Here is a 15,311-nt window from a genome sequence, read left to right on the forward strand (position 1 = left end):
CCCAAGGGAAGTATATTGTAGATTACTTGGTGCAATTTCAGTTTCAAGGTTTTTGATCCAGCCCAATTTCGTTTTTCATTCTCATTCCAAATTTCTGTATATTGTGTCCCTTGTGCGTGAGAGGGGAGTGGAAAACGGCAAAAGAAGGGATTGAGATTAAATTGTGTACCATGTTAAATTCATTTAGCAAACGGGGATAATTATTACTTTTTATTGTTATTTTCATACCTCACTAATACTTAATGAGTGGAAATTCATCACTGATCTGTAAGAATAGACCCAACAGCACACAATTCCAAGATTGTTTATGTATGTGTATTATAGCGCCACGGGAGGATCATAATTTGATATAACAGTAGTAATGGTATATCGATTTTCTTTATACCAACACTTTAAATGCTATGTTATTTTTAATTTATGTGGTATATATATAATTATACATCCACCCAACACCTCTTACATCTAGCTTTCACATGTTTTCAATATAAATGTTATATTCTTTAAAGCATAAGAACTGACTCATGTGTGTCTAAATAGAAGTGTTATTATTTAAAGAACAGGAAGAAAACTATAATGATCACATAGCTGTCATTTGAGTCACTGATTATTATAGTTACAGTAGACTAAAATTAATGTGGGTGGTAACTAGATAGAATGTCAATGCTCCCCCCCCCCCCGTATTGTGGAAGCGTTAGTTTATTTCTTTCTTTCTCTCTTAAATTGTTTGTTTTTAAAGTATTCAAACATTAAAATAAACATTATGTTTCGAAATTTTGTTTTCACAGTACTGAAGTGGATATATCTTCAGTTAGAAGGTATACGCCAAGAGTACTGCTCCTTTTTCAGTTTTCACATTGTCCGGTAGTGTCCAAATGCATCTCAGTCAAAAAGATTTTGGCATACTGCAGTTTATCATGATATCGGTAGCAATATTTCAAATACAAACATTAATGTGTTTTCTTTGTAGTCAAAATGGTTCGTCAAGCAATAATGAAATATTAATTAAACTTTTAAAATAAGTATTGCTTGTAGGATATATACTGTAACTTAGAATGCATATCGTATAAACAAAAAATTGTAAATCTAAAATTATAAGTACTTATCTCATTTTAATTCTTTGGGCATTTCCCATCCTATTTCACTTCCTTGTACAGACACCAACTTCATTATTTTCAAAGCTTCTATTTTGTCGTAACAAACATTACACATTTTTGACTAATTGAGATCACCCGGAGATTCTTTCAGGGCTTAAATTGACTAAACATCAATACAATCAAAATCGATCACCTGACAAGGAAAGTGAAAATAGAATATGATTTTAAGTAAATAATTGTGCTACAAAAATCATCTGATTCATCTAACTAAATATCTGTGTTTTATAATGTCGATGCTACACTCCCGGTACCTGATTATAAAAATCCCATTAAACTTGATTTAGTTTTTGTGTACCTGTCCCTACTGCAAAAACAAATAGTCACGCGATCATACTAATTATGTTTTAAATTGAGCTCTTGTATTTGTTTACTTCCTATACCTCAAAATAGAAGAATGGATTTTAAGGGTAGAATGTGATACAACGCATTGCAGTTTTTTTTTTTCTTCCTTAACATCGTTATGACTTCGTTCGAACTTTTTGCAGTCGTGATCACTCAGTCAGGATAGTCTTATATGAGTCATTGTGTAAAACTACCTTGTTTTGAAAGTCATTACTGAACAGGAAACTCAGTAGAATTTTCTCATTGTGAATTATTTTCCGAGTCACTCGTTAAATATGATATGTTTGGACGACGTCTGTACTTTTCGACCTACACATGTCAAATGTATTTTTCCCATTAGACAAGTGTAATGTCTGTTAATATAGCACATTAAATATTGTTATTCATACGTGTAACCCATGACCCGATTCCTAAAACCACCAAGAGATACATGAATCGGTTTCAGTTTTACTTTTGATATATGTTGATAAAGCAATAACAAATAGAAAAATTGTTTCTGTCATATCCGTACGGAAAATATATTCGTAATGACACAATTGGTTCAGAAACATTTCCGAAAGGCGTTGATCGACAAAATCAAATTCCCAGAACGAAATATAGTGGCTATCTTCGTAGCAACTACCACCACAAAAAAATCAAAAAGAAACGATAACAAGAGTGATAACGATGGTAACAAAACACGGACATCAACTACTAATACTGAAACGGCTGCTCCTCCTTCTCATACTACTATTACAAATACTACTACTACTACTGATGAATGTCTTGCACGACTTCTCAAATTGGCAATAAGACCCAGTAGCAACAACTGTTTTAAGTTTCCGGTCATCAAACAAAATTATGGCTTAATTAAACCTATAAAATCGCATGTAACATTGCACATACTAAAGCAACAAGCCGGTCAACATGTTGACTGGCACGGCCACAGCACATATTTTTGTCTCCCTCCATACTTTGTGTGAATCCCTTCTTATTGTCTCGCACGTCATCTGGATGACGGTAAACATCATCACATACAAGGCACATTTCTTGTTCCTGCTTCATGGAGATAGCTTTCGCAGCCCTCTCATTTCGCCACGGGATCGTTACAGCAAGGATGCTGGCCACAAGGATGATATTAATTACCACCATGACAATTGTGGCAACCCTCCATCTTTTTCTAATGAGTCCTCTGTATTGGCACGCAATTTCCTTTTATTTTGTTCCCTATTCTCCATTCTGAGAAGTGTATTCCTGCTGTTTAGTTGCGTTTTATCTTGTGCGGCAAACTACCAGTCCAAACAGCACCAGGTTTGAAAGAGATGGCTTGGTACCTTTCATAAATAAGAAAGGTGTATTATCGACAGGTTTCCGCCGGTCTTAGTATCATTTTTTTAAGTAGTAGTGCTTATCTAACGACTCATTTCCATTTCTGATGTTGTGTTGTCGTGAAATGTTATGACGTAGAGAGCGAGAAAACATGAGAGTTGTGATCGTCCCCACCATATGGACATAGAACACAATTAATTTTACTATATGTTCTCTGCATTTGTTTCTCAGATCTGACCTTTCCACTGTGTGATAATCAATATAAATCATATGTTAATCTAAAATACCTTTAAAGATGACTTCACGGTGAAGTTCTTGTCAAAGGTTGACCTGCAATTCTTTGAGATGCTGGACTGTCAGCAGAGCAACATGTAAACAGAACACAGATTTCACTTCCGGATCATCACCAAGGCCTTATTACTCACTGTGCACTGTCGCCGAAATACACACAGACAACAAGACCCTGAGCTCATATTCTCAAGAATAAACAATTGCCCTTAAATCCCTACCAAAAAAGCATAAACAAAATTCTTCTATCACCACCAAAATGAGAGAGGAAAAAATGTTCTAAAAATAGACTAGAACTACATTCGACCCGATTCTGTATACATGGAGTTTCCGATAGGTTTAAAGTCAAGGCCGATCTGTGTTCCACTTACCTTTGCAATATCATGTCGCGTTTAACAATTAACTTGGGGGAGAGGGCACCAGACAGATGCCCCTCCCCCCCCCCCGCCCGTTTAAAAAAATTAAAGGTGTTTTATGTGTATATGTATCCCCCAAAGGTGTGTTGTTTGTTTATTTTATAAAAGGATTTTTAACAAAAATTTAGAATTTGTGTTGGGGTATTTTAAAATTCCCTAGTGTAGTCGATAGGGTTGTTCATCCGAGCTAGGTTTTAAACACCTTACTCGGAATTCCTTCCCTAGTTTTGTAGTTGACCCTTACTAGGGTTCGCCTATTTCCCATGTGTGATATGTGTATATGCTATAATGTGTGTACGCTATATCGCTTTTGTGTGGGAACAGCATCCGGAAATCAAATTTAAACAGCCAGATGTCCTGTTATATATTCATTCGGTATAATCTCCAACAATGTTTGATTTGAAAAAAATTATTTTTATTTTCAATTTTGAATTTTGGCGAGTAAACGGTGTGATAATTTGTAAAAAAAAAAAATACTAGTGTTTTAGGGGTGTGATCATTTGTGTCGTTTCTCGCACTAGCTCGAACCAGGGTCTATACTTTATTTATTTGTTGTACTTCTCCCAGCTCGAGCAGGCCGTCTCTTATTTAATTAAATAATCAAAGTTTCCAAAACTTTTTATATATATATTTTGTTTGGTTGGTTTTTTTTTTTGTTTTGGTTTTTGTGTTTTAAATTTCCCGTAGGGGGAAGAATAAACTATACAGTGCGGAAGCTGTATATCTGAGAAGGAAGAAAGACATTTGGAGTATGTGATAGCCCTATGCCCTATGCCCTATGCCGTACATTCTTAACCCCTGTGTTTCTGTGTGTATGCTAAGTTTTCTATATGGGGTGTTTTTCCAAACCCTTCCATGGGCCTGTCCACTTCGCGTAGCGCCTTGTGACGTAGCCCCATGGCATCCTTGTCTCGTACTTTCCCCATATAGGTCTCCTGTCCCTCCCCTCTAATTTACTAATTTTTAAGTCAAGTAATATTAAAGTAAGTTTGACTAGAGTATGCATTTGGAATTGGGATCTGATTGATCGCTATAGGTTCCAGGCCGGCGGGTGAGTATGAGGGTCATGGGCCGCTTGCGGTTATCTACCCTTTGTGTGTGATATTCCAGGGCCCTCCTCTCCTCCCCCTTCTCTTCACCTACAGCATTCAGTCCCTTCCAATCACAATGATTTGGCCACATGCTATCATTGTATCTACTATATACTCACTGATCTGGTATAGCGTGTTATTTTTCAAGTTGCCATCTAGATACAAAATGTTATGTTTTTTTTATATTTGTCTTTTTTGCTTATTTCAGCTATAATTTTTAATCTTTGTGTCTTCCTTTTTCACATTGAATCATTGTGTGAATTGTGCAAAATTAATGACATTCTTACACAGTGGATATTTTGGCGGTACTCTGACCATACGCCGTCTCACTGCTACCTCTCCTGTCAACCACGCATCATGCATGTATTTGAAGCAGAGGCTTTGCATTTTGAGGGAGCTCAGTTTCACACAGTGCCCCCATGCTCTATCCCAGTTTACATAGATATGGTTTTGCTCCACCTTACTTTTAATTTTGCTAGTTACTACCCCCCTTATCAATCTATAAGTAAGTTTTTCGTTCACATTCCACAATTCTTTATAATCCCTATATTTTTGTAATAATTCTTTAATGCTCCTAAATTTTCTGGGCACTTCTAATTTTTTAGTTAATTTGTTATTTTGGTATATTTCTTTCCTATTCCTCATAGAGAACCCAAACCAAGATATATATAACCCTTTCCATGGTATTCTTGGTTCTGATTGTAATCTTTTGAACCTGTAAAGGATGTTCGCACATTTTATTAGTACGGGGTTAGGTATTGCTAGCCCCCTACCCCGTTCTCTTGCTCTATATATGGTTTCCTTATTTACGTATTGGGTTTTAAAATCGCATATATAATTTATAATTTGACTGTCAATTTTGTGTAATACTTCATTTTTTTTATATCAACTGATTTTAAAATATAATTAATGTTTGCATACATATATGTTTTGGTTACTTGGGCCCGTTCCATGAGGCAAAATGGCGTGAGCGCCTAGCTTTTTACATTTTCGTTTATTTTTATTTTCATTTGGTTGCAGTTTTCTTTCTCTTCTTCTTTCCCAAAATAAACGCCTAGGGCTTTAACTCTTTCCTTTATTTTCTGTATTGGTAAACCGGAATGGTTCCCCCACCAGTTCTCTATCTTCAAAATTTCCGTTTCGTCATGGTTAATTTTTGATCCTGAGGCTTTCCCAAATTTTTCGAATTCCTTCTCAAGATGTTTAAAGGAATTAGGATCCTTAATAAAGTTTAACAATTAACGAGCTAAATATAGTCCGATCGCAATTCTCATCAAGTTAGTCGCCAGGTAAGATAACATGTTGTAACACGCTCATGAACGGAAATAGATTCTCCCTAATACCCAGTATGAGATTCTACAAACATCATCTAGCCTGGCGTAATCTAAAGTATACATTTTAGCGTACACGTCTATACAACAATGGGGAAAGAAAGACAGAAGATAATAAGGAAAGAAAATAACTAGACATTCTTATCGAGATAGGTCGATAGGTTGGTTAGCAATTAGGTAGGTAAAGAGACAGGTAAGTAGTCACAACGGTTTGCAAACAGATAGAAAAGAGCTTCTGGAAGACATCGCGGATAGTTTATGAAAGTAATATTCGTTTAGCCGTTTAGAATGTTGACTAAACGTTAGTAATTGCCAGATATATATATATATATATATATATATATATATATATATATATATATATATATATATATATATATATATATATATATATATAGATATATAGATATATATGCACATGCATGCCCTAGACGATAACCTGCATAAATAAACTGGTGACTGCAGTGGAAAATGACCAAGCTGTGCAACACTTAAACTAGTACACTCTGGAAACAAATAGATAAATCTCTGCAGACCAGAACAGCAAAAATGTTCCAGCTGATAAGCGAGGATCAACCTCCACATTTGTAAATGAAAATTAAAGAAAATGTCAAAGTTAGAAAAGTTAGAAAAGTTAGAAAACGCTCGCAATGAAAAACGAATGACAAATGCAGCACTACAAGAAGGAAACAACAACAATCGAAAACAGAAACAACATTTACCTTAACCACCGAAAGTAAACGAACTGTAAAATTACAGACACGTAGAAAGATATGAAATAGGCATTGCTGATTATATTAATAACAAGAAACACCATTGTAATAATAACCGGGCATAATAATAATAATAATAATAATAATAAGAAGATGAAGAGGAAGAAGAAGAGGAAGAAAAAAGAAGAAGAAGAAGAGGAAGAAGAAGACGAAAACGAAAACTACTACTGTTACTACTAATAATAATAATACAGTGGCCTAGTGGTTAAACCATCCGCCTCGGATGCGGAAGGTTGCGGGTTCGAATCCTGGCCAAGTCATAGCAAATGCATACATACATACATACATACATACATTCATACATACATACACACCTGCATACATGCAGTCTACTGGAAACGATAAATACTTTTCAGGTTAATAAATAGCAGATTTATAAATACCTGTCTCAAACTCCTTATATTGGTGCAACTGAAGCGTTAAAACATACTTCTAACGCGTTAGAAGTTATTTTTAGCTCGATGGAAATGTCGTTTGAAATCTCAGAAAGATCGTAGATTTTCAGCCCCGAGAAACGCATGCAAAACCTGCTCTGAAGGGATATAACTTATTTTTCCAACGAATTAGATACTGGCACTTTCAATGTCGCGATTTTAGCTCGTTAATGGGAAATACGCCGCCTGCACCTTGACTGTTAGAACAATAGAGCAATGACAGGTGGCATTCTTCCGTCATAGTATTCAACATTGTTTGGCAGGAGTTGTCAATAAACAGTCACAAACCATACTGATAAATAGTGGGAGCTAAATAATACTGTGGAATTAGTAGACTTAGTAATGAGTCACAATGGCGATAAATGTGAACCATTACATAATAGTACATAATAAACGAATTATGAGGAAAGTCTAGCTGGACACAACTTTCGAATTTGTCGATTTATTTTCCCATCATTAAGTCAGTGCTTGACTTGTTGGAACAAAGACAGTTTGCTTATCATGGTAATTTCCGCAAGATTTCCAATGGACACAGCCCAAAAAATAATTCATCCATTCGTATAAATCCATGACTCAAAAAATACTGACCATAATAGCCACCTTTTGCGCAGTAGGGTCCTAGTCAAGGAGCATCACTGCATACATTTTCGTTTTTGTTTTCTGTTAGATTCGAAACCTAGAAAAATGTTGAAATTAACCTCGTGTTCCATCTGAAAATGCTGAAAATCGCGTTTAATGAGGGCCTAACTTTGACGTACCTACGACTTTTCTATTTCAATAATGTAACTTTTCGACGCTCTATTTGTCAAGTGATAAATGAAGATGGTAATCTAAGGCGCAAACGGCTTAAGAGTGGTTGTTATTTCACTCATCTAATACAAGACTATGTACTGTTATCGACCAGAGGATGAAAGAGCCTTCATATATGCTAATATGTTTTGCTGAAGTAAAGCAGTCTTTATATCAGATTTAGATCAGTCGATAAAGTAACTAATCTCTCGCGTAATTGAATTTTGTGAGCGATCTCAAATTTTTACCGACTGAAGGTTTTCGTTATCAAATATGTCTGTTTGTCTGTCTGTCTGTCTGATAAATTATAACAATGCAATGTTGAGCCCTTTGTCTGTTTGTCTATATTTCAAACAACTACTAGTCCTAGGTTGATTTATAGTGAGAGTATAATTTTAATGTGAAGCTATATTGGGGTTATAGCATGGACATAGAAGACAGCTGGACACAGATACGTAGACGGACAAAGTAAATCCCCTTATACAGCCAGCTTATGGACATGAATGTATAAAATGAACTATAGAAGACAGGTCGCAACTTTGACTACTTTCCAAGCAGTTAAGTGAATTGTACTGTGGGAAATGAAACATGCTTTACTTACAAAATCATGTCTTGCTTCCTAGACTAAACTTGAAATAAAAAACAAAAGTTAAGAAATGGTAAGTTTCAGATTAAAAACGGTTCGAGGTTGTTCTCCGCGTTGCATTAAACCAAATGACTGCCCGGGTGAAGTCTGGAATATTTTAGCACCAGAATACAATTTTAAAGCCATCAAATGGATTGAAAATTCTCTCTCTCTCTGATTTGTGTGGAGAAAACACAACGATCCAGGCCATTAAGTAGTTCGATAATCACCTAGGTTACTGTCAAGGCGAGTGCTTCATCCTTTTGGTAACAATGTTGATTTTGATCTCATATTTAAGCACACGTGCGGCATAATATTAACACCAGTTTTCCTTGGCAACGATGTGGTAAGATAGAATGTGACAAGTGGCTTGGAAGTAGGATTTCATTTGATTATTACTTCGAATGTGTTGCATGTCGTTGACGTGTTCTGTTATCGTTTTAGAGTGACCGGTAGGAAAGCGATCATTTTTGCAAAGTAAAGCATCTGATCTTTCCTTTTTAAGTTAGTCTATGCAATACGAGAATTGTTGCATGCATTGGTTCGTACTAGAGACAGGCTGTTGCATGGATTCACTGGTTCGATATCTACCACGTTGTATCTATCGGCAATGCGTCTAACTTCTATATCGGTTTTGAAAAGTCGTCCATATTCGTACTCGAAATTTCTGTCACTTCGTATCCTTGTCTTTCTAACATCAGACGTCTTTTGTATGCTTGTCTGTACAGTTCACCTATGGCAAACTCTGAGAAAGTAATTTTCAGGCAGACAATAGGCTTGATTAACGAAGTCTTCATTCCTACATTATGTTCAATCTTGAAGTTATTTCCTCTAATGTTTAGAAATAGTTTGAGAGGAACCATAGGTTTAAAATATTTAATGGAATTACAAAGTACGCATTGGCGTTTGGACTAAAATGCTGCTTTGCGATCATTCAGGATTATTTTTACATCATCACATTCAAGATTTGTAAAATTCAACGGGAACATTCTATAATTTGGGATTTGTGATGTGACTATTTGGAACTTAATCCACAATACCGTAAATATTTATTTTGTATATTAGAGAATTAAATTTTTTGTTGAATTTTACGAAACTCATTAGATTTGCTTTTTCTATTACCATAGAGTCGTGACAGGAACCTTTCAATCCGTTTCGATCGGATCTTTGCATATATATATATATATATATATATATATATATATATATATATATATATATATATATATATATATATATATATATATATATATATAAGTGAATTTTCCCATTGTATCACCAGTCATCACGATCAAGTCAACATGTATATCATGTATAACATAGTTGAATCTTCTGCGCTTATTTCGAACATGCTGTTTTGACAATCAAGTGTGTGTCTAATGTTTTCTGCATGCGCGCTTTTGTGTGTGCATATGTTGTTGACAACTGAAACTTAAGTCTCCCTTTAATCCCATTTCTTGTGTTTGTATATTAGGGTATAGTGGTGTGTCTATAAATACTTCTTTGCCCTTCCTTGCGTGTGAGAGTATGTTTGTATGATTTTTTTGTGAAAGTGTACTCATCAGCACTTTTTAGCCTTTTCGGTGGATGGTAGGGGTGTGGGTTTGAATAATAATCAAATTCGGTTTTTAAGATTGTATATGTGGTGCGTTTGGCTAGTAATCGAAAAGCAGGTGCTGAATTGTGTTTTTTAAAAATAATAATCAAAACTCTTGGGCTGTACTGTAGACGTGTGTTGGATTGCATAAAGATTCTCATCAATTTATTTTCTTCTCTCTCCCTAAACTGTCGACCTTTCTTCAGTTCACCGTTTTAATATTATCATTCCCATTCGACTCAATCAACCTTCAACCCTTTTTCCCATCACCATTCCCGTCTCTCTCTGTAAATACGGTGTCCCCATAAACGCCCTCGTCCTTATAAACACTTTGTATCTATAAAACTATTCCTATTTTAAGCTTGTGGACGCATGTAACATATGATTTCCCGTTGTCCCCCTAGATGTCGAAGCATGTTAAGCTTTGGTTGCCAATGTAATTATATGTCCCCCAATTGCCACATTATGCGGACGTCTGATCGCAAACAACAGTGACAGTTAACGTAACTAAGGCGACTCTAGCATAGGTCAGGTAAGAAAGCGTACTCTAGCGTATATACTAAAGAGTCAAACTATTTTATTTAGTTACTTAGCCGTTTAACTTACTGTTCTATTTTTGTTTATACTGATCTTGTTTTATATTCGTCTCGAAAGATTTTCAAGACTCTTTGCACATCGACCTTCAAGATGACTGGAATTCATTTGGAATATTTAATATATTTAATACATTTGGACTTGTGATATAACATTTCAGATTATTTCGGATTTAATTCAAAAATGTTGTGTTTTAAAGTTTTATACTGTATGAAAGAGAAATTAATTATTCATTGATTTTACTAAACTTGTTGGCTTTGCTTGTCTCGGTTACATACTTTAAGACCAAAGACTTGCAACAGAAATTGCGGGCTCGCAATTTTAAATTAAGTTTCTTTTGGAAAATTCACTGTGCCTAGTAAAGAGTTTAATTTCATACATTTCAGAAATTACTAGTAAAAATAACAAGCAATCACACTGTCATCTATTGTCGCGAACATTGTTTTAGGTTTAGTAGGGGTTAAGAGTCTATGAAAAAAAAGATGTGTTTGAGCTTGCCAGACTTTACAATATTTCGAACGTAAAACCATCTTTAAGAAAGCTAAAAATAAACAATAGTTCGGTTCAGCAGTTGGTAGGAATAGACAAGTTTGATGATACGAATTTATGTTTGTTTACCAAGACCATATCTTGTTTTGATAGGAATTTAAATGAATTTCTGTTAGGAAACAAATGAAATTGGAATTTAAAAAGTTTCAGCTTCAGAAAAAAAATGATGGAATTGCAATTTCAGAAACAGGAAAGGCAGAGATAGAGAGATAGATAACGCGAATAAGGAGACATAAAATGTAGAGAGGAGAGATGGAGAGGCAGAGACAAAATGAAAATAGGGACATGCACAGCAGAAAGAAAGGAAAACGAAATGCTATTAAAAGCAGGGAAAATCAACTGCAGGGGGGAAGAAATGCAAACAGATTAAAACAATGAGAACTTTCAGGCGGACATTCCTCCCCACTTATCTCAAGTACAGATTGTGATGTTACCAGAACTATAAGGCTAATATACCTTTTCGTAGAAACGAGGTAGATACATACTTTTCACACTTTGCCAACATTGCTGAAAATTTGAAATGGCCAAAAACAATATTGGATTGTGTTTTCACAATCTGTACATATTAGCAAAAATCTGTAAGTCTAGTGTTCACTGTCAGAACAAGAGACTAAAGAGTATGGTGTGGTTAAGGAATGTATCTTGGGGGGGGGGGGGGGGGGGGGCTTATGAGTTGGTACCTGAGACATAGGAATCGTAGATAATAAACTGGAGATAGCTATGTCTAATTTTGCAAGTGAGAAACACGTTGTTAGATGATGCTCAGCCAACAAGACTGATAACGATTACGACAACCATTTACAACTCATATTAATTTAAGAGCTCGCGGATTGCATGTAAAGTGTATCAAAACCTATATTGACTAGCAAAAAAGTAGAAACTTTGGAAAATGCTCCGCACACATGATTTTTTTGACACACAGTTTTATTTGTCAATACGTCTTCCTTTGAGTTTTATTTCGTAAATATTATTTAAGCCTCATATAAGTACTTTTATTTATTAGTCTGGCACCACTATCAGAAATGAAATTTCTAATACGACTGAACAGAAACCGTTTTCTCTTCCATAATGCACTTATTATTGCAAATAATGTCCCGTTATTTCTAATTGATACAATATGAACAAGCAACCGAATTAAGGTAGTATGTGTTTGTGCGTGTGTGATTTGGATTGTTAACGTAGTTTTAAACATTTCTCAGTCTTACCGATATGATGTCTGCTGTGTGACCGTTTATAGTGGTGTCTAGCACTAGGGCATCATGTTGCAGACATGTAGCATCATGTCCCACTAATTCACGTTATACTAACACCAGGACGACCAGTCCTAACAATAACCTAATAATGCTGAGCGCCAAGGGAGGCAGCTGATTGTACCATTTTTATTCGTCTTTTGGTAGAACTCGGTCGGGGTTCGAACCCGCGACCTCCCACATCCGAGAAAGACGCTCTAAACACTTGGGTGACCGGAGCGTTGAATTAAGGTAGAGCATTATTAATGCTGTAATGTCAAAGAGGTCGAGACTAAGGTCTTTTATTTAAAGCAATTCATTGTTTGGATCAAACATACCCCAGTCTAAATCTATTTTGGAGAATTATGAACCATACATGTTGGAAGGCTCTATATTACTTATTCTGCCAAACCTACCCCTATTAAAATGTGAATGGATACAGAGTCTTTTATTATAAGGTATCTCACCTTTGCCTGAGAAATATTCTTGAAATAAGTGTTCTTATTCAGAGAGGAGTATCGCTTTGTTCATATTCATTTCTACTATGTATTTTGATCATCCGATTTAGCCGTAGGACTCGTGACAGTTTGGCCAGTGTATCCTCTACATATTGAGGGTATTCATTTAGTACCAAGCAGGGACGTAGATGGAGGTATGGTCGTGATCAAACCACACGGAACAGACAGTCTTGTTTGGCTAAAAATATGATTATGTTTGGATTTAAATCCCTATTGTATTACCTGCCTGTGCAGTTACCAGAGCGATGACAACATGAGATCATGAGATTGGTTTGGTCAGGTAATTATTATTTTATCTGACGCATTTATTGGTCAGGAGTTTGATGAGATCACCTTTGGTAGTGGTATTGATGGATGAAGAGGTACTGGTCTCAGTGACTCTATTTATACTACTCATTCTCCCTATTCTATTCAGGGTGACAAAAGACATTCAATTGTTTTCGAACATAAGCAAGACTTTGATGCCTACTTTTTTGTTCATAAGTGTAAATAGCTAAGCTGACGCCATACAGGTACCAGTTTATTATGTTTGGAAATATGCGGTTATTATAAGCGAATAGAGAACACCTTATGTACCCGCTGTTGACGACTGGTCAGTACGCTATTAAATTGTTGTCTTGAGACGGAATTCTTAGTCTAGCCAATGGTACTCCAACGAGACTTATCATAAAATCTTGAATCATGTTCATTGGCCAAAAATTGAAAATGATTGGTCTAAATAATGTACGTCTTGTAACACTTTTAATTTGTATAAAAGAACAAACAGAAGATAGCCAAGGTGCATATGTTATCTATTCCTGCATTTGACGAACCATAAAACAGAATAATAAAAGACCTTGTTGGCCCCTTACCAAAGATCAGTTTAGGCAACCAATAGTTTTTGACCATAACGTTTGCGTGTGCAAGAACTGAACCCACCGTAAATTCTTTAATATTTCTTTTTGTTTATTTGTTCACCTCTTTTTACACTTGTTGGCCTCTCAAATCTGTCCAATCTGATCAAGGGTCAGATTGTATGTCTGGAATTTTCCAATAAGAAAATGACTCCATTATTTCCAATATAAGGAGGAATAAAGAAATAAATTTGCCATAGAAACATGTTAAATGGGTATTTTATAAATGATAGCCCGATATTTTAACCAATCTGTCTAGTTGTATTTGTTTCACACATTAAGGATGTAAAAGATGGACTGGAATCTGACTTATGTGACGTTTGATTAACATATCTTCGGAATTCAGAAACATTAAACAATATTGACCAGAATATATCACATCTACAACCGCACGTAAAGAATGAATTAAAACATGTATTATGTGAATGTGAGCATACGTTTCTCAAATTCCAACGAAATAAATAAAGTCCATCATGACGATGAGACTGTAAATTCTACACCAGCGTAAACAACATCCTTAGAATCCCTTGAAGGAGGAATGTTTGAAAGAAAAAAATCAGTGTATGTTGGAGAATGACTCCATTGAACTAAGTAGAAGTAACCGGAGGTCTCCGTGTTTTCGTGTGTCTAAATCATATAATACCTTACGTTTGGGTACGTACTATAGCAAAGTCAAGAGTGTCACCAAAACGAACCCTTTCCAATGCCTCTAATGGACGATTGCCTGACAAAATTGGAAATGTAAAATATGTCACCAAATTTGACCGATTAAACCATTTTGGCTGCGTCCAATCACAGAAAGAGAAAAGGAAAGTTTGGCCTTTGTAACCTCAGATGGACTTTATCAATATAAAGAGATGACGTTTGGCATGAAGACTTCTCCATCAGCATCAACATTCCAGTGCTTAATGAGTACACCTCGAGTGACGCATCAATCGATGAGGTCAGCATCTTCAACGATAAAAGGAAAATACACTCGGAAAATATTCAGAATTTTTTGATCGGCTCAGTCATTGAAGTTTTATTGTATCATATGTATATTTGACTAATGTTAAACAAAGCTTCATTGTATAGATCTTTCTTTTCTATGAGTGCTTGTATTATGTATTTATGTTGTGAGCTTAACCTAAGTCCGTGCGTGATGGTAAAGTTTTGTTTTCGACGTGAGTATTGCAATGTTTTGTCTACATGATTTTTCATTTTTGAGTAGTAGACAAGACGTTTATTTGGCTTTGAATTCAAGAGCAGGGTATTTTCCTTGGGAAACTATATTGTGTTTTTGGTCAAATAAGTTTTGTATAAAATGAATATCGTGTACAAAGTCTTCATTCTTGTTGTGTGGTAGGTCTCTTGGTTTGTTTATAGCTGTATTCACATATA

This window comes from Sinohyriopsis cumingii, chromosome 5 (assembly GCF_028554795.1).
Source record: "Sinohyriopsis cumingii isolate HCF-2022 chromosome 5, ASM2855479v2, whole genome shotgun sequence".
Taxonomy (NCBI): Eukaryota; Metazoa; Mollusca; class Bivalvia; order Unionida; family Unionidae; genus Sinohyriopsis; species Sinohyriopsis cumingii.